General features: G+C 43.7%; 1 long non-coding RNA gene across 1 annotated transcript in view; it reads right to left on the reverse strand.

Annotated features, from left to right (window-relative positions):
- Positions 1-27,125, reverse strand: part of LOC130277654 (uncharacterized) — a 48,356-nt gene that overhangs the window by 10,265 nt on the left and 10,966 nt on the right. Inside the window, exon 2 of the long non-coding RNA XR_008845511.1 lies at positions 25,293-25,382. This is a non-coding gene — a long non-coding RNA (uncharacterized LOC130277654). The remainder of the gene's footprint in view (positions 1-25,292; positions 25,383-27,125) is intronic.

Genomic DNA, 27,125 nt, shown 5'->3' on the forward strand with positions numbered 1-27,125 from the left:
ATTGTAATGTAACTCAACTGATGAAGTTAGAGAAGAGAAGATTACTAGAAATTATTCACTCTGGCTTTGATTTGATTGAATCAGCTGTCAGAATACTTTGATATTCAGATTGGGAAGTACCCCAATTTCCCGAAAATGTTGTTTATGACAGTAGGACTATATCTAAGCTCTTTATGCCAAGACAGCATAACCCTTACTCTACGTTAGGGTTACTAGGGGTGCGGGATACAATCCCTAACCCCTAACCCTTCTTCTGATCATTAAAATGACGGATGTTATTTTGATTGATTTTCTTGAAAAGAAACTTTTCTAAAATTTAGAACTCATATTTTTTTGTTCTAAGACAATTTGGTCACCTCAAAAATTGTTGTATATAATGAATATTATGACAGCATGGCACCTCCCACTTGATTTGGAAGCCAATTGCACGTGTACGTCTACTGTATTGTATTCCAATCCAATGAAGGGGCAAATCCCCTGAAACACGTTATTGGCGCTGTTTTACTGTAGTCCAATACAGAGAAGACGTTTGAAGCTTAACAAGAAGGTTTCTGGAATTATCCATTGGGAGTGCAGCACAAGTTCGAGAGGTCCTTTCGCAGTCTCCCTTTTTGGTTTCACAACAGGATCAGCTTGTTTCTCTTCTTGCGGTCTTCAGGTTAGCAGCATTCTTCTGTGAGAGCTCCCCAATAATTTTGGTGATTTGCACATTGATTTGCGCTCTATAGTGAGTAGCCAATTATCTGTGCACCAAAAGGAGCATCTAAACCTAAATAATACACAAAGCCCTTTGGTCTCTCTTTTTCCCTCTAAAAGATCTCCAGAAGAGAATTAGGTTGGTTTCAGGAATTTAATAGTACATTCTATGATAGCAATACATGGACCTCCCCTGATTGCCATCAACCAAACTCCCATTATTATAGGGTTCTACACTGATTTAAATAAGGTTCTGATTGAAATAAGGTTCTGGAGGCCCAATTATTGTTCCATAATAAAGTTAAAGAGTACCTATCATCAACTAAACTGTCCCTAATCCACCCTCCCCTTCCCCATCTGTCCCTGACTCTCACTGACACTATCCCTGTTTTTTTCTTTTTTTTTTTTAAAACAGCTGCTAAGTACCTTATCTTCTCCTATCCCTGCTGCTCATGCTGCCGGCCGTGTGTGAGGGAGGAAGAGGCCGTGGCCCGGCAGGTGCAACGTCATTTTAACCCTGCTTGGGCTCACTTCCGCCCTTCTTCCTCTATGCCCTCTCGGGAGTGCCGCATGGAGGTTCTGCACACCGCTCGGCCGTCAACTGCTGAGTCTCCTCCTCTCTATTTAGCACTGTAACTGCCATACAGAGAGGAGGAACCGCCCGGCCAAGTCAGGAGCTGTGCTGCGGGCACAGTGCTCGCTCCCGCCTGTCTGATTGACAGGGAGCTGCACTGTGCTCATCACGTGTCCCGGCTGCAGCATGAGATTTCGGACTCTTGCCAGGCCAGCATGAGTTCAAAATCTATAAGAGACTTTCGGCCAGGACATCTAGGGAGACCCCTAGTGGTGGGTTTTTCCAACAGAAAGTAAACCAATAAATAAACATTACTGTTAATAACATGCATTTAGAAAGTTGGTAAGCATGTGTTACTATACAATATATCAACATTTTTTTCATGACAGGTACTCTTATAGGGCCCTCTTAAAGGGGTACTCTGGCCCTAATACATCTTATGCCGTATCTAAAGGATAGGGGATAAGATGTCTGATCACGGGGGTCTTGTCCCTGGGGACCCCCGCAATCTGTCATTGCGAACCCACCTTTGTGAGCTCTCTGCAGCGCTGGAGGCTCCGAGTGTGCAGCATGATGACCACGGAGCTTCCAGTGCTATGGAGAGCTTGCAAAGTTGGGTGCTGAATGACAGATTGTGGGGGTTCCCAGCAGCGGAACACCCACGATCAGACATCTTATCCCCTATCCTTTGGATAAGGGATAAGATTAGAGATGAGCGAATCAAATATGAGAAATCCAAATTTGTTACGAATTTCATGAAAAATTTGATTTGCAGCGAATGCAAGCATCACCGTGATTCTATTCCGCAAATCGCTTCATTAAACTCCATTTAGTGTGGTCCAGGCTCCAGGGCATCTAAAATGACAGATCCACATGTGAGGACATGGTGCAAGGAATCCTGGGAAGGCGGGAACAAGGGTAGGCGGGATGACCCTGAATCACATGCAGCCTATCAGCAGCCAGCCTCCCCTGTGATGTCACAGCCCTATGTAATAAGCAGCCATATTGCGGCCAGTCACTTAATTCATTACAGTGCAAAGAAATAGGATTGACAGCCTGTGTGTGTGTGTTACACAGAAAAGCTTTTTCCAGCAGTGTTTCACCTCCTAGTAACGTCAGCGTTCTGGTAGACAGGGAGCAGAGCATTTTTCACCGAAAATTATTTTTTAAGCATACTGTAGTGCATTCTTCTGCCCTCATAAGTGCGTAGCACACACCTACATCTAAGTAGTGTACTATTATATACCTGTTAATCTGTCAATGGCCTAGATACTGTGAAAGTCCAGGCAAAAGTTATCACCGGCTGGTGTTTTACTCAAATACCTTTTTAAGCGTACTATAGCGCATTTGTCTGCCCTCATAAGTGCATACCACATACCTACATCAAAGTGGTGTACTAGTTTGTACCTGTTAACTCTCAAGTGCCTAGATACTGTGAAAGTCCAGGCAAAAGTTATCACCGGCTGGGGTTTTACTCAAATAACTTTTTAAGCGTACTGTAGAGCATTTTTCTGCCCTCATAAGTGCATACCACATATGTACATCTAAGTAGTGTACTATTTTGTACCTGTTAATCTGTCAAGGGCCTAGATACTGTGAAAGGCCAGGCAAAAGTACTCACCGGCTGGTGTTGTACTCAAATACTTTTTTTAAGCATACTGTAGCGCATTTTTCTGCCCTCATAAGAGCATACTACATACGTACATCTAAGTAGTGTACTATGTTTTACCTGTTAATCTGTCAAGGGCCTACATACTGTGAAAGTACAGTCAAAAGTACACACCTGCTGCTGTTCTAGACAAATATTGTTTTAAGCATAGTGAAGCGAATTGTACCCCCCTCATATACACACTAAGTATGTCAGGCAGGGAAGACGCGCACAGAGGAGTGGCAGAGGCCTAAATTCATCAGGCGCAGGCTGAAGTCTCAGCAGAGTAGGGGTGTGCGGCAGCAGGAGTCTCGGCGAGAGGTCTGAGCTCCCGGTGTCAGCTAGCAGTCGTGTCTCGACCAGCAACCCAGCAGCCGTGATTCATAGTTTCACTCAGTCATCCACTTCATCCCAAGTGACATCCGACACCCCCAGTGAACAGTCGGTGGATTCCTCAGACTCAACCCTCAGTTGGAATGGTCCTCATGCTGCTGCCACCTCCAGGCTCTGTCATTGTGCCGCCATATGGTCTCCTCAAGCTGGTGCTGCCACTTCCAGGCTCTCTTATTGTGCTGCCATATGGTCTCCTCATTCTGATGCTGCCACCTCCAGGCTCTGTCATTGTGCAGCCATATGGTCTCCTTACGCTGAAGCTGCCACCTCCAGGCTCTCATTGTGCTGCTCTATGGTCTCCTCATGCTGATGCTGCCACCTCCAGGCTCTCTCATTGTGCTGCTCTATGGTCTCCTCATGCTGATGCTGCCACCTCCAGGCTCTGTCATTGTGCCGCCATATGGTCTCCTAATGCTGATGCTGCCACCTCCAGGCTCTCTCATTGTGCTGCCATGGATACTGCAAAACATAATTAAAGTGCTGGTCCCCAGTTACAGAAATTCCTCTGTATTAGACCACAAGTAAGTATTGATGATATGCATTAGCTAAAACTTAACTTTTCTTAGGATAAAATGTATGGACCCCAGTTTTTTTTTAATCTAAAAAAAGGAAAGGTGTGCAAAAACACCATGTTCCACCCACACCACCAACTATTGATGCTCTGTAGCGAACTTTTCAAAAATTTGTTTCGGCCGATTCACCAAAATTTTCCGAAAAATTTGGTTCGGGTCGAATAAATTTGCGGCGAAACTGTATTAAAAACGGCTATTTCTGGCCTAAAGAAAGCCCCAATAGGGGTATAGAACACTTTGCCTTGCTGTAACACGCATAGGGAGTCTGTTATTAACTTTGGCATGCAGATTACAGGCATTGCCATTAGAATCACCGCTGCAGAGCGTCTATGTGGCAGCGGGGAGACCATAAGGTGTCAAAATTGAAGAGGATAAAGAGATCTTTTATGTCATATTTAATGTAATTTGATGTGAAAATTACATTTTTACATTACCCATTCTGGAGAGAATCGAGCTGGTGGTTATCCGGCAGCCGAGATACAACCTGTTCCAACCACTGCCTCTCAGTGCCCCCTGATTATGAAAGTACAAATGTTTCATTTAATCAGTTATGGTTCATTGCTATTGCTCCAATATGTTTAATTGGATTCTTGTGATAATTCTACAGGTCATATGATGTTGAGGGCCAAAGGGCATCAATCTTGAAAAAACTTACAGCCCATAAGATTAAAAGATGAATGTTGAAATCTCTATTGAAGATGTATGTTAGCTAGTGCTACCATCAAAATTTTTTGGCCCAGGCCCAGCAGAAACAGTAAGCCAAGTAGTTCCTGAAACACGTACACAAGAGGGGTTCACAACCCCTAACATTAGAAGTTGAATGTTTAAATCTCTATTGAAGATGCATGTTAGCTAGTGCTACCATCCAAAAATTTAAGGCCAAAACCCAGAAGCATCAGTAAGCCAAGTAGTTCCTGAAAGACATAGGAGCAGTCAGGTGCTGGCATCAGCAGTACACCCGAGGGTTTCATAACCCCTGACATTGAAAGATCAATGTTGAAATCTCAATTAAGCATTTATGTTAGCTTGTGCTACCATAACATATATTGAGTTAGCATCCCAGTCCCAGCAGCATCAGGAAACGATATATTGGCGGAATAACACAGCCTGGAGGTGGAGAAAGCATAAGGAGCCCATATAGTGTCTGAATGGTACAGCCTGAAGGTGGCTGAAGCATGAGGAGACCATATAATGGCTGAATGACACAGCATGGAGGTGTTGGCAGCATGAGGAGACCATATAGTGGCTGAATGGCACAGCCAAGAGTTGGCAGCAGCATGAGTAGACCACTAGCTCTTCACAATCACTAAGATTAAAAGATGAATTCAGAAATTTAAACCAAAGATTTTGGATTTCTGGTGCTACCTACCATAACAGCATTTTTATTCCCAGACCCAGGCCCAGCAGCGGCATCAGTAAACCATACATTGCCTGAATGACACAGCCTGGAGTTGGCTGAAGCATGAGTACACACCAGGGCTTCACTATCCCCAAGAAAAAACACAAGAATATTTGAAACTTAAAATGAAGATTTTGAATAGCTAGTGCTACCTACCATAACAATCTTTTTATTCCCAGACCAAGGCCCAGTTGCAGTATCAGTAAACCATATATTGCCTGAATGACACAGCCTGGAGTTGGTTGAAGCATGAGGAGACCCCAGGGCTTCACAATCCCCAAGAAAAAACACAATAATTTTTGAAATTTAAAATGAAGATTTTGGATAGCTAGTGCTACCTATCATAACAAAATGTATATTCCCAGACCAAGGCCCAGCAGTATCAGTAAACCATATATTGCCTTAATGACACAGCCTGGAGTTGGCTGAAGGCTGAAGAGACCCCATTGCTTCACAATTAGTGTTGCTCGCGAATATTCGCAATGCGAATTTTATTCGCGAATTTGCGAATATTCGCGAATATAGCACTATATATTCGTAATTACTTCTAGCTTGTGTGGTGTAAAGAAGGCTCTAATACTACTGTGTGAGACTGGCGTACGAATTTTCGCATATGCTAATTTTGCATATGCTAATTTTCGCACATGCAAATTTCCGTTGATGCTAATTTTTGAATATGCAAATTTTTGCATATGCAAATTTATGCATATGCGAATTTTCGCACATGCGAAAATAAAACGTGAATATTACGAATATGCAAATTTAGCGAATATATGACAAATATTCGTCCATATATTCGCAAAATATCGCAAATTCGAATATGGCCTATGCCGCTCAACACTATTCACAATCCCCAAGAAAAAACACAAGAATTTTTGAAATGTAAAATGAAGATTTTGGATAGCTAGTGCTTCCTACCATAGCAAAATGTTTATTCCCAGACCAAGGCCCAGCAGCGGTATCAGTAAACCATATATTGCCTAAATGACACAGCCTGGAGTTTGCTGAAGCATGAGGAGACACCAGGGCTACACAATCCCCAAGAAAAAATACAAGAATTTTGGAAATTTAAAATGAAGATTTTGGATAGCTAGTGCCACAATAACAACATTTTCAGTCCCAGACTCAGGCCCAGCAGCAGTATCAGTAAACCATATACTGCCTGAATGACACAGCCTTGAGTTAGCTGAAGCATGAGGAGGCCATTGAAATTTATGATATTTTTATTTTAATTTAAGATTTTGAAATTTAAATTAATGATTTTGAAATTGAACTTTTATCTCCAAGTTTTAGTGTCCCGGACCCCGGCATGTGGGTACAAAGGGGCAAATGTAAGAAGCCCCCGCAGGGCTCATGTGGCCATGAGATGTAGGCGCAACATCTCCATTGCCCTGACCAGCCATTGTTTCCAACACTTTTCGCCAAGGCAAACCATGTGAAGAACAGCGTGACATCGCCACATGGTATGCTGAAGGGCCATTGAGACTTGTCCGGGCAGTGGAGGCTGATGACACGGTGGAGGATGAGGAGGTGGAGTCGCACACTGTCAAAGGACCAACGGGCTGACAGAGTGGAGCAGGAAGCAGCATGAGTACACAAGAGGGGTTCACAGCCCCTAACATTAACCCCTTAAGGACTGAGCCCTTTTTCACCTTAAGGACTCGGCCATTTTTTGCAAATCTGACCACTGTCACTTTAAACATTAATAACTCTGGAATGCTTTTAGTTATCATTCTGATTCCGAGATTGTTTTTTCGTGACATATTCTACTTTAACATAGTGGTAAAATTTTGTGGTAACTTGCATCCTTTCTTGGTGAAAAATCCCCAAATTTTATGAAAAATGTGAAAATTTAGCATTTTTCTAACTTTGAAGCTCTCTGCTTGTAAGGAAAATGGATATTCCGAATAATTTTTTTTATTCACATATACAATATGTCTACTTTATGTTTGCATCATAAAATTGACGTGTTTTTACTTTTGGAAGACACCAGAGGGCTTCAAAGTTCAGCAGCAATTTTCCAATTTTTCACAAAATTTTGAAACTCGCCTTTTTTCAGGGACCAGTTCAGGTTTGAAGTGGATTTGAAGGGTCTTCATATTAGAAATACCCCATAAATTACCCCATTATAAAAACTGCACCCCCCAAAGTATTCAAAATGACATTCAGTAAGCGTTTTAACCCTTTAGGGGTTTCACAGGAATAGCAGCAAAGTGAAGGAGAAAATTCACAATCTTCATTTTTTACACTCGCATGTTCTTGTAGATCCAATTTTTGAATTTTTGCAAGGGGTAAAAAGGAGAACATTTTTACTTGTATTTGAAACCTAATTTTTCTCGAGTAAGCACATACCTCATATGTCTATGTTAATTGTTCGGCAGGCACAGTAGAGGGCTCAGAAGGGAAGGAGCGACAAATGGTTTTTGGGAGGCATGTCACCTTTAGGAAGCCCCTATGGTGCCAGAATAGCAAAAAACCCCACATGGCATACCATTTTGGAAACTACACCCCTCGGGGAACATAACAAGGGGTAAAGTAAACCTTAATACCCCACAGGTGATTCACGACTTTTGCATATGTAAAAAAAAAAAATTATTTTACCTAAAATGCTTGGTTTCCCAAAAGTTTTAGATTTTTAAAAAGGGTAATAGCAGAAAATACCCCCCCAAAATTTGAAGCCCAATTTCTCCAGATTCAGAAAACACCCCATATGGGGGTGAAAAGTGCTCTGCTGGCGCACTACAGGTCTCGGAAGAGAAGGAGTCACATTTGGCTTTTTTGAAGGAAATTTTGCTCTGGGGGCATGCCGCATTTAGGAAGCCCCTATGGTGCCAGGACAGCAAAAAAAAAAACCCACATGGCATACCATTTTGGAAACTAGACCCCTCGGGGAACGTAACAAGGGGTAAAGTGAACCTTAATACCCTACAGGTGTTTCACGACTTTTGCATATGTAAAAAAAATAAAAAAATGTTACCTAAAATGCTTGGTTTCCCCAAAAATTTACATTTTTACAAAGGGTTAAAGCAGAAAATACCCCCAAACATTTGAAGCCCAATTTCTCCCGATTCAGAAAACACCCCATATGGGGGTGAAAAGTGCTCTGCTGGTGCACTACAGGTCTCAGAAGAGAAGGAGTCACATTTGGGTTTTTGAAAGCAAATTTTGCTCTGGGGGCATGCCGCATTTAGAAAGCCCCTATGGTGCCAGAACAGCAAAAAAAAAATCCACATAGCATACTATTTTGGAAACTAGACCCCTCGGGGAACGTAACAAGGGGTTAAGTGAACCTTAATACCCCACAGACGTTTCACGACTTTTGCATATGTAAAAAAAAAAAAAAAAAACATTTTTACCTAAAATGCTTCTTTTCCCAAAAATTTTACATTTTTAAAAAGGGTAAAAGCAGAAAATACCCCACAAAATTTGTAACACAATTTCTCCCGAGTACGGCGATACCTCATATGTGACCCTAAACTGTTGCCTTGAAATACGACAGGGCTCCAAAGTGAGAGCGCCATGCGCATTTGAGGCCTAAATTAGGGATTGCATAGGGGTGGACATAGGGGAATTCTACGCCAGTGATTCCCAAACAGGGTGCCTCCAGCTGTTGTAAAACTCCCAGCATGCTTGGACAGTCAGTGGCTGTCTGGTAATACTGGGAGTAGTTGTTTTGCAACAGCTGGAGGTTCCGTTTTGGAAACCGTGGCGTACCAGACATTTTTCATTTTTATTGGGGAGGGGAGGGGGACTGTGTAGGGGTATGTGTATATGTAGTGTTTTTTACTTTTTATTTTATTTTGTGTTAGTGTAGTGTAGTGTTTTTAGGGTACAGTCGCACGGGCGGGGGTTCACAGTAGTTTCTCGCTGGCAGTTTGAGCTGCGGCAGAAAATTTGCCGCAGTTCAAACTTGCAGCCCGATACTTACTGTAAACCTCCGCCCATGTGAGTACATTCACATGGGGGGGGAGGAGACATCCAGCTGTTGCAAAACTACAACTCCCAGCATGCGCTGACAGACTGTACATGCTGAGAGTTTTAGTTTTGCAACAGCTGTAGGCACACTGGTTATGTATCACTCAGTTTGTGACCTTACTCAGTGTTTCAAAACCAGTGTGCCTCCAGCTGTTGCAAAACTACAACTCCCAGCATGTACGGTGCATGGTGTAAGGTGACTGCTGGGAGTTGTAGTTTGCAACAGCTGGAGGCACACCGGTCGTGAAACACTAAGTTAGTGTGCCTTCAGCTGTTGCAAAACTACAACTCTCAGCAGTCACCGACAGCCAATGGGCATGCTGGGAGTTGTAGTTATGCAACCAGCAGATGCACCACTACAACTCTCAGCATGCACTTTAGCTGTTTGTGCAAGCTGGGAGTTGTAGTTATACAACAGCTGAAGGTACACTTTTCCATAGAAAAAATGTGCCTCCAGCTGTTGCAAAACCATAAGTCCCAGCATGCCCAGAAGGGAATGCTGGGAGTTGTGGTGGTCTGCCTCCTGCTGTTGCATAACTACAGCTCCCAGCATGCCCTTTTTGCATGCTGGGAGCTGTCACTCACCTCCTGCTGCTGCTCCCTCGCAGGACAGTCCCTCGCCACAGCCGTCGCTCCTGGGGCCCCGATCCCAACAGGGACACCGGGGATCGGGGTCCCCAGCACCCGGGGTCTTCTTCCCGCACCCGCTCATGTCCTCCAGAAGAGGGGCGGAGCGGGTGCGGGAGTGACACCCGCAGCAGGCGCCCTGATTGGTCGGCCGGTAAACCGGCCGACGAATCAGGGTGATCGTGAGGTGGCACCAGTGCCACCTCACCCCTGCTGGCTCTGGCTGTTCGGGGCCGTCAGAGATGGCCCCGATCAGCCAGTAATTCCGGGTCACCGGGTCACTGGAGATCCGATTGACCCGGAATCGCTGCAGATCGCTGGACTGAATTGTCCAGCGATCTGCGGCCATCGCCGACATGGGGGGGCAAAATGACCCCCCTGGGCGATATGCCGGGATGCCTGCTGAATGATTTCAGCAGGCATCCGGCTCCGGTCCCCAACCGGCTAGCGGTGGGGACCGGAATTCCCACGGGCATATGGATACGCCCTGCGTCCTTCAGGACTCGGAATGCAGGGCGTATCCATACGCCCTGCGTCCTTAAGAGGTTAAAAGGCGAATGTTGAAATCTCTATTGAAGACGCATGTTAGGTAGTGCTACCATCCAAAAATGTAAGGCCCAAGCCCAGAAGCAGCAGTAAGCCAAGTAGTTCCTGAAAGTCACAGTCAGGAAAAGACATCAGCAGTACACAAGAGGATTTCATAACCTATTAAGATTGAAAGATCAATGTTGAAATCTCAATTAAGCATGTATGTAAACTAGTGCTAAACATCCCAAAATTTAAGGCCCAAACCCTGAAGCATCAGTAAGCCAAGTAGTTCCTGAAAGACTCAGGAGCAGTCAGGAGCAGGCATCAGCAGTACCCAAGAGGTTTTCATAATGCCTTACATTGAAAGATCAATGTTGACATTTCTATTAAGCATGTATTTAGCTAGTGCTAAACCTCCAAAAATGTAAGGCCCAAGCCCAGAAGCATCAATAAACTAGGTAGTTCCTGAAAGACACAGTCAGGAGCAGGCATCAGCAGTACACCAGAGGGTTTCATAACTCCTTACATTGAAAGATCAATGTTGAAATTTCTACTAAGCATGTATTTAGCTAGTGCTAAACATCCTTAAAATGTAAGGCCCAAGCCCAGAAGCATCAGTAAGGGTGCATTCACACCTCGTTTTGTACATACGGGTGCCGGATCCAGCGGGGGGAGAGGCAAACCAGGCGCTCCCATACCCCGGCCGGATCAGCCCATGACTCCATTTACTTTAATGATTCGACCGGAGTCAAACGGTGACTCCGGTCGGCTCCGTTTTGACCCTTATGCGGGTTTGGACCGGACCTAAATCCGTAGTATACTACGGTTTTAGGTCCGGTCAGGAAACCGCATACGGGTCAAAACTGAGCCGACCGGAGTCCCAAGAATTTTAAATAGAAATCTGAGATTTTGAAATTGAAATTGAGGATTTTGAAATGGAACTTTTAACTCCCAAGTTTTAGTGGCACAGGCCTCGGCGTGTGGGTACAAAGGACCTAATCTAACAAGGAGTCACATGTCAGCACAATGACAGAGCCTGGAGGTGGTAGCATCAGCATGAGGAGACCATATGATTGCACAATGGCAGAGTGTGGAGGTGGTAGCACTAGCATGAGGAGACCATAGAGTAGCAGAATGAGAGAGCCTGGAGGTGGCAGCATCAGCATGAGGAGACCATATTGCGGCACAATGACAGAGCCTGGAGGTGGTAGCAATAGCATGAGGAGACCATAGAGCAGCACAATGACAAAGCCTGGAGGTTGCAGCAGCAGCATGAGGGCCATGAGTGTTGAGTGTGAGGAACCCATCGACTGGGGGTGTCGAATGTCACTTGAGATGAAGTGGATGACCGAGTGAACAGATCAATCACGACTGCTGGGTTGCTGGTCACGACACGACTGCCAGCTGGCACCGGGAGCTCAGACCTCTCGCTGCGACTCCGGCTGGCACACACCCCTACTCTGCTGTGACCTCTAGCTGTGCCTGATGAATTTAGGCCTCTGCCACTCCTCTGTGCATGTCCTGGCAATACTCTTCCTGACATATTTATTGTGTATATGAGGGGAGTACAATACGCTTCACTACACTTAAAACAGTATTTGTCTAGAACAGCAGCAGGTGTGTACTATTGGCTGTCCTTTCACCGTATCTAGGCCCTTGACAGATTAACAGGTACAAAATGGTTCACTACTTAGATGTACCTATGCGGTATGCACTGATGAGGGCAGAAAAATGCGCTACGATAAGCCTAAAAACACTGTATTTTTTTAACCACTTAAGGACCAAGGACATACCCGTACTCCTGAGTCCACTCCCGTTCTATAACAGGTTCTATAGCGGGTCTGGCCCGGCCTCTAACAACGGCCGGGACCCGCGGCACTGATCACGGTGTTGCGCGCTATTAACCCTTTAGACATTCGGTTCAAATTTGAACGCTGCGTCTAAAGTGAAATTAAAACGTTTCTGGCTAGCTCAGGGGGCTGTGCGGGATCGCCGTGGCGAAATCGCGGAATACCGAAAAGCTGTGAAACAGCAGGAGGCTCCCTTACCTTGCCTCCTGGTGTCCGATCGCCGAAGGACTGCTCAGTGCCTGAGATCCAGGCATGAGCAGTCAAGCGGCAGAATCATTGATCAATGGTTTCTTATGAGAAACCATTGAACAATGTAAAAGATCAGTGTGTGCAGTGTTATAGTCCCTATGGGAGCTATAACATTGCAAAAAAAAAAAAAAAGTGAAAAAAAGTCAATAAAGATCATTTAACCCCTTCCCAAGAAAAGTTAGAATCACCCCCCTTTTCCCATAAAAAAAAAACTGTGTAAATAAAAATAAACATATGTGGTATCGCCGCGTGTGAAAATTTCCGATTTATAAAAATATATTGTTAACCTCTTCAGGACGCAGGGCGTATGGATACGCCCTGCATTCCGAGTCCTTAAGGACCGAGGGCGTATCCATACGCCCGTGGGAAATCCGGTCCCCACCGCTAGCCGGTTGGGGACCGGAGCCGGATGCCTGCTGAAATCATTCAGCAGGCAAAATGGCACATCGCCCAGGGGGGTCCTGAGACCCCCCCATGTCGGCGATCGGAGAAAATCGCATGTCAATTCAGACATGCGATTTTCTCCAATTCCGGGCTGATCGGGTCTCTGGTGACCCGATCACCCGGAAAATATGGCTGATCGGAGTTGTTAGCAACACCCCCGATCAGCCTAAAGGATTGGAGTGAGATCGCAAAGCTGCGATCTACTCCTATCCCCTGGCAGCGCAGAACAGGGGGTTGCCATGGCCCTGGATGTCGAGGGGCTCTGGGAAGAAGATGGAGGCCGTACCTGCAGGAGAAGATGCCTGGGGACCTGGGATCTTCGCTGGAGCCTGCAGGATCCTGATCAGGTAGGGAATCGACAGTGGGGGGGGGGGGGGGGGGGATTGAAAGTGAAAGTAAATCGATCTTTACTGTGGCAACCACTAGGGGGGCCAAACTGCAACTCCCAGCATGCCCAGAGAACCAAAGGCTGTCTGGGCATGCTGGGAGTTGTAGTTTTGCAACATCTTGAGGGTCACAGTTTGGAGACCACTGTTACAGTGGTGCCCAAACAGTAGCCCTCCAGATGTTGCCAAACTACAACTCTCAGCATGCCTCGACTGCCCAGGCATGCTGGGAGTTGTAGTTCTGTAACATCTGTCCCTTCAGATTTAGCAATTTTCATGACATTTTTGAAAATTGCTGCTATACTTTGAAGCCCTCTAATTTTTTCAAAAAGCAAAAGTATGTCCATTTTATGATGCCAACATAAAGTGGACATATTGTGTTAGTGAAGAAAAATAAAATTTATTGTGAATATCCATTTTCCTTACAATTAGAGAGCTTCAAAGTTAGAAAAATGCAAAATTTTCAAAATTTTCATGAAATTTGGGGATTTTTCACCATAAAAGGATGCAAGTAGCGCCGAAAATTTACCACCAAAATAAAGTAGAATATGTCACGAAAAAACAATCTCAGAATCAGAATATTCGGTAAAAGCGTTTTCGCGTTATTAATTTGTAAAGTGACGGTGGTCAGATTTGCGAAAAAGGGCTCAGTCCTTAAGGTGAAAAAGGGCTGCGTCCTTAAGGGGTTAAACCGCATGGTCAATGGCGTACGTGCAAAGTCCAAGATAGCGTAATTTTGGTCACTTTTTAAATCATGAAAAAATGAATAAAAAGTGATCAATAAGTCCGATCAATACAAAAATGGTACCGCTAAAAACTTCAGATCACGGCACAAAAAATGAGCCCTCATACTGACCCATACGGGGAAAAATAAAAAAGTTATAGGGGTCAGAAGATGACAATTTTAAACATATAAATTTTCCTGCATGTAGTTATGATTTTTTTCAGAAGTGCGACAAAATCAAACCTATATAAGTAGGGTATCATTTTAATCGTATGGACCTACAGAATAAAGAGAAGGTGTAAATTTTACCGAACAATGTACGGTGTAGAAACAGAAGCCCCCAAAAGTTACAAAATGGCGTTTTTTTTTGTTCTTTTTTCCAATTTTGTCTCACAATGATTTTTTTTCTGTTTCGGCATAGATTTTTGGGTAAAAATTAGCGCTGCAAAAAATAAGCCATGATATGGATTTTTAGGTGCAAAATTGAAAGAGTTATGATTTTTTTAAGGTAAGGAGGAAAAAACGAAAGTGCAAAAACAGAAAAACCCCTGGTCCTTAAGGGGTTACAACACCAGCTGGTGAGTAGTGTTGAGCGGCATAGGCCATATTCGAATTTGCGATATTTTGCAAATATATGGACGAATATTCGTCATATATTCGCTAAATTCGCATATTCGTAATATTCGCGATTTACTTTTGCAAATGCGAAATTTCTCATCTGTGAAATTTTGCATATGCGTAAAATTAGCATATGCGCAAATTAGCATATAACAAAATTAGCATATGCGCAAATCCGCATATGCAAATATTTGCATATGCTAATTTGCGCATATACGAAAATTTGCACGCCAGTCTCACACAGTAGTGTTAGAGCCTTCTTTACACCACACAAGCTGGAAGCAGAGAGGGGTGATCACCGTGATGTGTACTGTAAAAAAAAAAAACAATATTCGTAATTGTGAATATATAGTGCTATATTCGCGAATATTCGCGAATTCGCGAATATGCGATATTCGCGGAAAAAATTTGCATTGCGAATATTCGCGAGCAACACTACTGGTGAGTACCATTGCTTAGACTTTCACAGTATGTAGGCCCCTGATAGATTAACAGGTACAATATGGTAAACTACTTAGATGTAGGTATGTGGTTTTGCACGTTTGAGGGCAAAACAATGTGCTACAGTACACTTGGAAAATGTATTTTCGTTAAACACGAGCCGGTGATAACTTTTGCCTGGACTTTCCCAGTATCTAGACTTGTTACAGATTTACAGATACAAAATAGCAGACTGCTTTGATGTAGGTATGTGGTATGCATGTATGAGGGCAGAAAAATGCACTACAGTCCGTTGAAAAAACTTATTTTTGCACAACAGCATCAGGACACAACAGTGCAGTACCACAAAAAAAAGAAAAATGTGTATTAAACCCAAAATTGCACTCTGTCAAAGAGTGTTAAGAATGGTGTGAACTGCTGGTTATTATTTCGTCTGCAGACTAGTACAAGCAGCAGATGATTTTTTGTGGGAAAAATACACAAAATTGTGCTGAAAAATCTTTCCTGCCTCCTGTGATAAGGTTCATGAAGTTCAGGCAGCTTGTTGATATGTATGAGGCAACGAAAAGCTATCTGCCCCCCTCTGATAAAATGTTGAATTAAGTGATAGGGAGGTTAATGGCTGGCATCAAAATCCTTCTCAGTGACAACAAGCAAAGCACTGCTCTCTGTCCGCAATGCTGATGTGACTAGCAGTTGGCAGTGCAACGCAGCGGTATGACCAATTCAGCGTGTCTGTGTAACACAGAGACACGCAGTCCGTCCTATCCCTCTGCAGTGTATGGTATGAAATGAGCAACCGCAAAATGGCAGCCGATTATATAGGGCTGTGACATCACAGGGGTCAATGAATGCTGATAGGCTGCATCCTGCATGTGATTCAGGGTCATCATGTCTACCTCCCTTCCCGCCTTGCATTCCCAGCATTCCCTGCCCCATGTACTGACATGTGGATCCGCCATTTAAGGTGTCCCGGAGCCTGGAACGCTGTTAAATGGAGTTTAATGAAGAGATTTGCTCGATAGAATCGCAGCGATATTCGCATTCGTTGAGAATCAAATAAATCATGAAATTTGTAATGAATTCGGGTTCGTCTGCTTCGATTCGCTCATCTCTAATGCAATGCAAAGATCTCTAAAAGGTAAAAGGGAACAACGTATGGTCCATTGTAACAGGTGGGGGTAAAAACTTCCCCTGTAAGGCCCTACTCTCGCATTATTAATTCCCTTTTTGGTAAGTGTTAGGCTAGGTTCACACTGTGGAATTTCTGGGCAGAATTTCTGCCGGAGATCTAGCCGGTGGCACTAAGACTGCGCGGACTACATTGTCGTTCCCATAGTTCCCATGGCAATGCACTTCTGAGCAGATCTCCCAAAAGATCAACCCAGAAATGTATTGGAGTCTATGGGGGCAGCAATGCAGTCTGCTCGGTCCTAGCGCCGCCATCTCGATCTCCGGCAGAAATTCTGCCCAGAAATTCTGCAGTAGGAACCTAGCCTTACTCGTCCTAAAAAGTGCAGCCCCACACAGGAACCTTTCCCTATTTCCAACAAAAAACCCTGGGAAATGGCAGTGTTTTTAGGTGGAAATGGGGAGAGGTTCCTGTGTGGGGCCGCACTTTTTAAGACGAGTAACACTTGCAGAGAAAGGGTATTAATAACACGAGAGTAGGGCCTTACAGGGGAAGTTTTTACCCCCACCTGTTACAATGAACAATACATTGTTCCCTTCCACCTTTTAGGTCTTTGCATTGCATCTATACTTGGTGGTGTAGGTGGCACAGGGTGTTTTTTGGACCCCTTTCCTTTTGTTAGATTTAAAAAAGAATGCGGATCCATATATTTTGTCCTAAGAATAATGTTAAAAGTTAAGTTTTCCGTAATGCATATCCTCAATATTTACTTGTGCACACCAACACTTTGACAAAAAAAGACCATTTTCTTCTGCCTACCTACCTCAGCTACTATTCTGATCCTGCCACCCGCCTGATGCCACACATCTGAGGCCAAGTTCTCCTCCTTTCACCCACCTTTGTCACCGGTACTGGTATTAACACCCACCACCCCACTCTTAGAAAGTGTACCAAAGTGCATGACAGTGCCGACATGTAGAGCTGTAACTATGGTCAGGGACAATACATGTCCTTTACGGCCCACTGGGTGAATGTGGTTCCTGCACAGCCACAACAGCAACTTGGACAGGTCACGCCACTTCCGCCTCCACGCTCTCAGGCCGTTGGTCCTGCGACAGTGTGTGACTCCGCCTCCTCATCCTCCACCGTGTCCCATAGTCACCCCAAGGAGAACTCGTCTGTCCAAGAACAATGTGGAGAGACTGACCTTTGAGAAGATGAATCAAGCATGGATCAGCCAGGATTTCCGACCACCAATGCCTGATGCATCTGAGTAGATTGACTATGGTGCCACACCATCACTTCGCAAATATGGATAGTGCCAAACAGATTTAAGGCAGTGCTCCCCAGTTACAAACATTCCTCTGCATCAGACCTTTTTTCACCCATCTTTGTCACCGGGTGCTGGTATTGCCACCCACCGCACCACTCTGTCACTGGGTCACTTTCAGGACTCCTGATGCTGCTGCTGCCACCTCCAGGCTGTCTCATTCATCCACTATATAGTCTCCTCATCTGCCGCCAACTCCATGCGGTGCCATTCAGCCACTATATTGTGTCCTCATGCTTCCGTCGCTTCCAGGCTGTGTCATTCAGCCACTATATGTTCACCTCATGCTGCCGCAAACTCCAGGCTGTGCCATTGAGCCACTATATGGTCTCCTCATGCTGCCGCCAACTCCAGGCTGTGTCATTCAGCCACTATATGGTCTCCTCATGCTCCCAACACCTCCAGGCTTTGTCATTCAGCCACCATATGGTTTATTGATGCTGCTGGGCCTGGCATATTACCTAAAAATCTCTATGGTAGCACTAACTACCATAAATCTTCAATGTAAATTTGAAAATTCATCTTTTAATCTTAGGCATTTTAAAGCCCTATTGTCTCCTCATGCTGCTGCCAGCTCCAGGCTGTGTTATTCAGCCACTATATGGTCTACTGATGCTGCTGGTCCTGGGGCATTACCTAAAAAAGTGATGGTACCACTAGCTATCATAAATCTTCAATTCAAATTTGAAAATTCATCTTTTAATCTTTTTAAGGCCCTATGGTCTCCTCATGCTGCCACCAACTCCAGGCTGTGTCATTCATCCACTATATGATCCCCTCTTGCTATCTTAAATTTTAATTTAAAAAAATAGATGTAATCTTTTCAAGACTGAGGCCCTATGGTCATCAACATTATATTACCTGTAGAATTATCACAAGAATCCAATGAAACAGCTTGGAGCGATAACAATGAACCTTAAATGATTAAATGAAAAATTTGGACTTTCAGTCAGGGGGGCGCTGAGAGGCAGGGGCTGGAACAGGTGGTATATCTCCAGGCGGACGACTGCCAGCTCAATGCTCACCAGAATGGGTAATCAAAAAATTTAAATAAATTCTAATAAAATAAAATAAAAATTGCATAAAAAATCTGCCACATCCAGATGCTCTGTGGCAGTGAATCTAATAGCAATGCCTGTAATCTGCATGTCATACTGAATAACTGTATTATTTCACTATCACACCACACTCTCTATGCGTGTTAGGACAAGACAAAATGTTCTACACCCCTATTGAGATATACGTTTTTAATAGCGATTCGCCGTGGATAAATTCGGTCCGAACCAATTTTTTTCAGAAAATTTGGCGAATCGGTCGAATCGAATTTTTCAGAAATTCGCTCATCTCTTGATAAGATGTATTAGGGTCGGAGTACCCCTTTAAGCAAGTCATTCCTCATGAAAGTAATATTGCACTGCATGCGGAGTGACTGGGATATTACACCCGTGTTTACTAATGGCCGACTAGTCTCATTTCGGCGGGATCTAATTAAAGCATTATTCACCACATATTAAATAAACTATATCAAAGAACTGCGCCATAACATAAGGTAAATGTGTTGTGTTCTGGGATTTCGCCTGAAGAGTCTCCGGCTATGGATACTAAGTGTGCGCTGAATTTATCTTATATCGCTGAAAGGAACAAGCGTGAAAGCAAAAATAATCTTTAACCTTAACACAAGTCTGGAGAATCTGCTTAATTGATAAACAAATTGAACGTGAATTGGGTTTAGACAATATTGATTTGTGAATTTGATATTAAAATCAGTTGATTTTGTTATAGCCATCTCATTTCACAATGTCATCGGCATCGATAGCACGAAATCTGTCCCTGAAGGTGCTGAGGGGCCCAGAGGTTAGGATCCAAATCATGTTGGCTTACTCTTTTTTTCATTGAATGCAGTCTCGGCTTTGCCTATAGGCAAAATAGGCAGCCGCCCAGAGCGCCCTCTTGATGGGGGCGCCGCTCTGCCCGCTCCCATAAAATTATCCAACATCCAAAGCACCCGCCCATCTGAAGCATCACCCCATCAAGCAAAACCCTACCATGCTACCCCCACCCCACCCGTATTAGAATAATTGGCATTTTTCAGCCTGCTGGAGGAGTACAGCGCCACCTCCGAGGCAGACAGGGGCGATCAATAAGGTCGAGTCTGTCCAACATCCTGACATTGCGCGAGCCTCCATACATAGGGAGGAGCCAAGGGGTGGCAAAATTAGCTTATGCCTAGGGTGGAAAAAATCCTTGCACTAGGCCTGATTGAGGCCTGAGGTACAAGCCCCCTCTTTTATTCTAGAAAAGGGGCAGCCCCTCTCCATGGGAGTGAAAAATTGGATTGTTGACTAATGAGGTCCCCAAACCTCCGCTTCTACACTCCACTCTTCTAAAAGGAAGGGCTCCCCTTCTTTAAGGGAAAGCAAAAAGGTTTGAGGAGGCTAGCCTAAGGTTTTTGCACCCTTCTCTTCTTCAAACAAGAGGTGGCCTTTCTTCACTGGAATGCAAAATGTGACAAGAGGCTAGCCTGAAGTCCCCGTACCCTTTTATATTACAAGGAAAGGGGGCCCTTCTCCAAAGTGAAGCAAAAAGAAATGGGGAATAGTCTAAAGTTCTCTTCTACAAGAAATGGGGTGGCTTTTTTTTTATTGGAATGCAAAATGGGATGGGAGGCTAGCCTGAAGTTTCTGTACCTTTTGCTATTAAAGAGTACCTGTCATGATCTTGTTAAATGTTATAATCCCCCCAGGTCACTGCCCCCATCATGATAAACCACCCCCGGCCTTTATTTTTATTATTTTTTAGTTTTCTACCTTGATATTGCTCTGTATTTTCTGCTCAGTCTCAGTCAGATTCACAGACTGGGAAGGGGCGTTCCCCAGCAGGCGTGACATCATCTGGAGCCATACAGAGGGGAACTTCCTTCCTCACTCTGCTATGCACAGCCCAGAGCAGTTCAGTGTGAGATGAGCTATGATTGGCTAAGGCTGCACACATCAGGAGCACATCGTCCTTATTTTCGGAGTGTAAGAAAATGTTGCCAATTTGTCCTGGCACAGGAAAAGGGAGGCAAAAAATAAATAAATAAAAAAACAAAAATAAAGCGAAAACACTTCCCTTTGTCCTGCTTACTCTCTGTAGTCCCTGACTGGAGCGTCATGATGAGGTCCATATGTCTTGGGACCACTGCAGCCAATTACTAGTGATCACATGCTAGAGCAGTGGTCTGAAACTGTGGCCCTCCAGATGTCGCAAAACTTCAACTCCTAGCATGCCCAGACAGCCAACGGCTGTCCGGGCATGCTGGGAGTTGAAGTTTTGCAACATCTGGAGAACTGCAGTTAAAAGACTTCTGCACAAAGGAATGAGAAGAGAGGGAATCCTTGAATTACCTTTCAGGGACACCGAGGATCCTCTGGAGAAGGCAGACAGGCTTTTGGCTGTCCAGGCATGCTGGGAGTTCAAGTTTTGCAATATCTGGAGGACTGCAGTTAAAAGACCACTGCACAAAGGAATGAGAAGAGAGGGAATCCTTGAATTACCTTTCATGGACACCGAGGATCCTCTGGAGAAGGAAGACAGGCTTTTGGCTGTCAGGGCATGCTGGGTGTTGAAGTTTTGCAGCATCTAGAGGGCCACAGTTTCAGACCACTGTGCTAGAGGAACTGGTCACATGAAAGCTGCAGGGGACTAAGAAGTGACATGCTGCTGGACAGGGAGCGGGCAAAGGGGTGAGTATTTTTCTTATTTTTTAATATACCCTGCGCAAATGTGGCAATAAACACCTTTAGGGTCCGTTCCCACGGGCAGATTACCTGCTAAATTTTCGCATTCTATTTGTTGCGGAAAATCCGCCACAGATTTTTCTACTATTGACTTCAATGGGTCAGTAGAAAATCCGCAGTAGAGGCCGATTTGCAGATTTTCCTTCAGACCCATTGTAGTCAATGGTAGCAAAATACGCTGCAGCTTTTCTGCAGCAAATATGCTGCAAAAATTCCGCAGGGGATCTGTCCGTGTAATCGTACCCTCCACAGCAGATTTTGCTACCATTGACTTCATTGGGTCCGAAGGAAAACCTGCAAATCTGCCTCCACTGTGGATTTTCTGCTGACCCATTGAAGTCAATGGTAGCAAAACCCGCTACCATTGACTAGTCGTATTTTTCTGCGTATTTGCCGCAGCATATTTCCCTACCCATTGAAGTCAACGGCTAGCAATATCAGCTGCAGAAAATAAGCAGAAAAATACGGCACGTGTAACCCGACCCTTGATGCAATTTGTAAAATGTCCATACTAGGTTACTGTAAAATGCCAGGGCTATTAACCTCTTTAGGACATTCTCTAACGTCCCCGCTACCTGGGCTTTAATGCCCAAGGAGGTCAGAGGACGTCCTGTTCTATTTCCGGTCTCTGCCGCGTGCCGGGCAGAGATGGGAACGCATGTCTGCTGAAATCTTTCAACAGGCATGCCGTGCAAATACCGAGGGGGGTCCCGGGACCCCCGCATGTCGGCGATCGCAGAAAATCACATGTCAATTTAGACATGCAATTTTCTCCTATTCCTGGCTGATCGGGTCTCTGGTGACCCGATCACCCGGAAAATAGGGATGCTCGGACCTGTGAGTGACAGGCCCCAGCATCCTGCAGGGTAGGAGTGAGGTCGCAATGCTGCGATCTCCTCCCATCCCCTGCCATTGGTCAGAACTGATTCTGACCAATGGCAGAGCAGGACGGTGGGTTGCCATGGAAACCCCCTGTTCTGCCCACCCCTGGATGTCAGGCAGAACGGGGGGAGAACATGGAGGCTGGTACCTGGAGGAGAAGACTCGTGGGACCCGGCAATCATCGCAGATATTCACCGGAGATCCCGGCTCAGGTAGGGAATCGACGGTGGGGGGGAGAAATGAAACTGAAAGTTTAGTGATTTTTACTGTGGCAATCACTAGGAAGGCCGAACTGCAACTCCCAGCATGCCGGGAGTTGTCGTTTTGCAACATCTGGAGGGTCACAGTTTGGGGACCACTGTTACAGTGGTGCCCAAACTGTAGCCCTCCAGATGTTTGCCAAACTACAACTCTCAGCATGCCTAGACTTCCCAGGCATGCTGGGAGTTGTATTTCTGTAACATCTGTCCCTTCAGATTTTGCAATTTTCATGACATTTTTAAAAATTGCTGCTCTACCTTGAAGCCCTCTAATTTTTTCAAAAAGTAAAAATATGTCCATTTTATGATGCCAACATAAAGTGGATATATTGTATTTTTGAATAAAAATAAAATTTATTTGGAATATCCATTTTCCTTACAAGCAGAGAGCTACAAAGTTAAAAAAAAATGCTAAATTTTCAAAATTTTCATGAAGTTTTGGAATTTTTCACAAAAAAAGGATGCAAGTAATGCCGAAAATTTACCACCAAAATAAAGTAGAATATGTCACGAAAAAACTATCTCAGAATCAGAATATTCGGTAAAAGCGTCTTAGAGTTATTAATGCTTAAAGTGACAGTGGTCAGATGTGCAAAAAATGGCCTGGTCCTAAGGTGTAAAATGGCCTGGTCCTTAAGGGATTAAAGGGATTATCCAGGCTTTTAAAATTGATGGCCCCATTATAGAGCTGATTGGCAGGGTTGATGAGATGTGGACTCCAGCCAATGTAATATTGTTGGGCCATTAATTTTATGAGGCTGAGTACCCTCTTTAATTCTTTCTCCCTGGTCCCTATTTTATTTTATTTTATTAACTGGTGCCAGAAAGTTAAACAGATTTGTAAATTACTTCTATTTAAAAATCTTAATCCTTCCAGTACTTATCAGCTGCTGTATGCTCCACAGGAAATTCTGCAGTTCTTTCCAGTCTGACCACAGTGCTCTCTGCTGACACCTCTGTCCATGTCAGGAACTATTCAGAGTAGGAGCCAATCCTCAAAGCAAATCTCTCCTGCTCTGGACAGGTCCTGACATGGACAGAGGTGTCAGCAGAGAGCACTGTGGTCAGACAGAAAATAATTAAAAAAAATAAAATAACTTCCTGTGGAGTATACAGCAACTGATAGGTACTGGAAGGATTAAGATTTTAAAATAGAAGTAATTTACAAATCTGTTTAACTTTCTGGCGCCGGATGATTTAAAAAAAATGTTTTTCACTGGAGTAACCCTTTAAATACAAGTTTCCCTTGTCCTTTGTGCAGTATAGATGATTAACCCAACAAGAAATAACCCATTTAGTGGACTATACAGGAGAATGGACCAAATGGCGCCCCTTATCTTATGTCACTTCCTGCTCACAGATTTCTTGCTCTACTCACCCCCGGCATCCACTCCAAACATTGTCAAAGCCCCAGACATGTTCCCTATACAAAGGACAGGGGATAACATGTCTGATGGCGGGAGGGAGGGGGGGGTCTGGCCGTTGGCTATCCGGGCATGCTTGGTCTACACAGTGTGTGGTTGTAGGATATAAGGTTATTTCTGCCATATTCAACTTAAAAAATGTGTCAGCATCCACATTTGTGCCAACTTGTTTTCAATATACAATTAATACATTTTTGTTTTTCATCCTGGGCTGGATACAATGGCCCTCATTTACTATTGCAAACCCGACATGTTGCGCCAGATTCTGTTGCATTGCCCCAGAAATTCTGTCTGCACAAGATTTTGCGCCAGAATTTGCGCCAGAATTGAAAAAACCCAGACTTACTCTCCATTTTGATAAGAAAACCCGGAAAAGGGGCGTGGTCGCTGGGGAAAGGGGTGTGGCCTCAGAAAAGGGGCGTGTTCCCGACATTTTCACAAAAACCCAACATATTTACTAAGGTTTCCACATAAAATGTGGTGGATTTGAGCTGAGGAAAACCCTTCAGATCAGAGACGGTGTAAAAAAAGCAAAATGTAGGGAAAGTGGAAAATGTAGGGAAACCTTAGTAAATACCGTGGAAAATAAATTGTAGGGAATTAAAACCGACAAAGTAACCTACACAACACAACAGTAAATGAGGGCCAATATGTTTAATTCGGGATATTGTCCCAATTTGACAATCCACCAAACATCCTATAGCCAATGCAGAAGGCTGAAGAGAAGCTAAATGCCGATGGGAAGCTGTATGCTGAAAGGAAGCTGAACGCTGAAAGGAAGCTGAACGCTGAAATGAAGCTGAACACTGAAAGGAGGCTGAACGGTGAAGGGAAGCTGAACGCTGAAAGGAAGCTGATTGCTGAAAGGAAGCTGAACGCTGAAAGGAAGCTGAACGCTGAAAGGAGGCTGAACGGTGAAGGGAAGTTGAATGCTAATGGGAAGCTGAACGCTGAAGGGAAGTTGAATGCTGAAGGGAAGTTGAATGCTGAAGGAAAGCTGATCACTGAAGGGAAGATGATAGCTGAAAGGAAGCTGATCACTGAAAGGAAGCTGAACGCTGAAAGGAAGCTGAACGGTGAAGGGAAGTTGAACACTAAAGGGAAGCTGAACGCTGAAGGGAAGCTGAATGCTGAAGGGAAGTTGAAAGCTGAAGGAAAGCTGAACACTGAAGTGAAGCTGAACACTGAAAGGAAGCTGAACACTGAAAGGATGCTTAACACTGTAGGGAAGCTAAATGTAAAGAAAGCTGAACGCTGAAGGGAAGCTGAACATTGAGGGGAAGCTGAACGCTGAAGGAAAGCTCAATGCTGAATGGAAGCTGACTGTACATTGATATAGGATAAATTAGATGTTACTATACCTTAAAATCAGGAGCGTAGCTATAGGGGGTGCAGAGGTAGTAGTCGCATCAGGGCTCAGGTGCCTAAGGGGGCCCCAAAGCATATCTGCCCTAAAAGAGACAAGTATTATAATTAGCACATTGAGCCCTGTTGCAGATTTTGCCTAGTGGCTCAGAAGATACAAGTCACACCTCTGCTTACAATAGAGTCTGACTGACTACAAAATCCCCTTTAATAATGCTATTCGTCCTTTCTAACCATATACATTAGACCACACTAAATAATATGTTGAGTTATAATGTATTTATAATTAACAAATTGTTTATTTTTGTTTAATTAATTGTTTATTATTGTATCATTTAACAGACAACTGATATTGTAATATTCTGCATTACAATACTTTATTGGTCCTCAAGGATTAAATCTATACTATGTATGCATGCTGGCGATAAGTATTTTTCTTCCGTGTTGTCATCTATTCCATTTTTTCCCTCTTTTATGTTTTGTAATTTAATGTATCATTTGCGGATGACGGGCTGCAGCATTTTTCCTTGTTTTTCAAATTCTTTTCACAGATCTAAAGTGTTATTATTATTATTATTATATTAAACCTGCTTTAAATCCAGGATCCAAGAGATATAATTCACTTGCCTTTCATCTTAGCCCATACCCAGTTCTGAAGCAATTATCCGTATCCTTTTTTTCTGCCCACGATACAAACCTCTGCCTATAGAACATTACCGAATTATGCAGTTAATAGGTTTTATGCTCATGCTATATAATAGTATCACATTTGCTTTTACTTGGTTAATCACTCTGTTTTTTTCCTCTTGGTGCTTTTTGCATTAATCATTCGGAAAAGAGAAAAAAAAAGAAGGAAAAAAAAAAAAACATTAACCAGTATAATTTTTTTTTTATTTTCCCCCAAATTATTTTGATTATATCTACATTAGTCAGCGACTGTAAAAAATGGCTGCCATAATTTCTAATAAGTCTATTCTAAATTCCCTTCTAACAAGCTTCGGCCGCTAAATCATCCGCCTGTTATAAAAAAAAAAAATAATGAAATAAGGGGAGGGTTATAGTAATAAGTCAAAAGTAGAAAAGAGCTTTCTCGAATCAGGCAATAAACTCTTGGTAGAGTGCATGAAAAACAGGCATAAAATCAGCCCACTTGAAATATACCTAAAGTAGACGTAATGAATGCGCCAATTATATATTTTTTTTTTCTCAGAAAGCAAATTAATACAGATTTATCACTCCTTCGGTGCGGAGTGTTTTATTTTATACATTTTTTTATTTTTATTTTTTCATAGGCAGAAGGCAGCCGGCCGAGACGGATCTTCTACGGTGCACTATGCTGTACATAAAAAAAGAGGCCGTAATAATAATAATAAAAATAATAACAAATAAAAAAATTCTCCTCCCAGACAAAAGCTCGGAGAGCTGGAATGGTTGAGCGTAAGGGCACGTGAAGATCAGCCAATACCCGGTAACAGTAGCAAAACTGTTTCAATTTTCTGGATTATTAATTTAAATTCACACGTACCGGCTAGTTAAAATTAAAGTCCTTTTTCTTTTTTCTTTTTTTACTTTACAGCCCCAGTCGAAATTAAAGCTAAAGTCAAGGGTTAAACGGCTCATTCCGCGCGACGTTTCATGCAGAAAGGCACAAGCTGAGGAAGAGTCGAAATGAATCCACCTGTTTCGCTGGGAGCTACTTTATTAGTCTTCCAAGAATTTTTTGGGGGGCTTTTCAATTTGGCTCCCAGTAGCTTGTTTAGAACGGGGGGGCTCCGTTGCTTTGACAGAGAAAAAAAAAGGGGGGGGGGTCTGTCGCGCGATTGACATCG

This window comes from Hyla sarda, chromosome 6, assembly GCF_029499605.1.
Source record: "Hyla sarda isolate aHylSar1 chromosome 6, aHylSar1.hap1, whole genome shotgun sequence".
In the NCBI taxonomy this organism is placed as follows: domain Eukaryota; kingdom Metazoa; phylum Chordata; class Amphibia; order Anura; family Hylidae; genus Hyla; species Hyla sarda.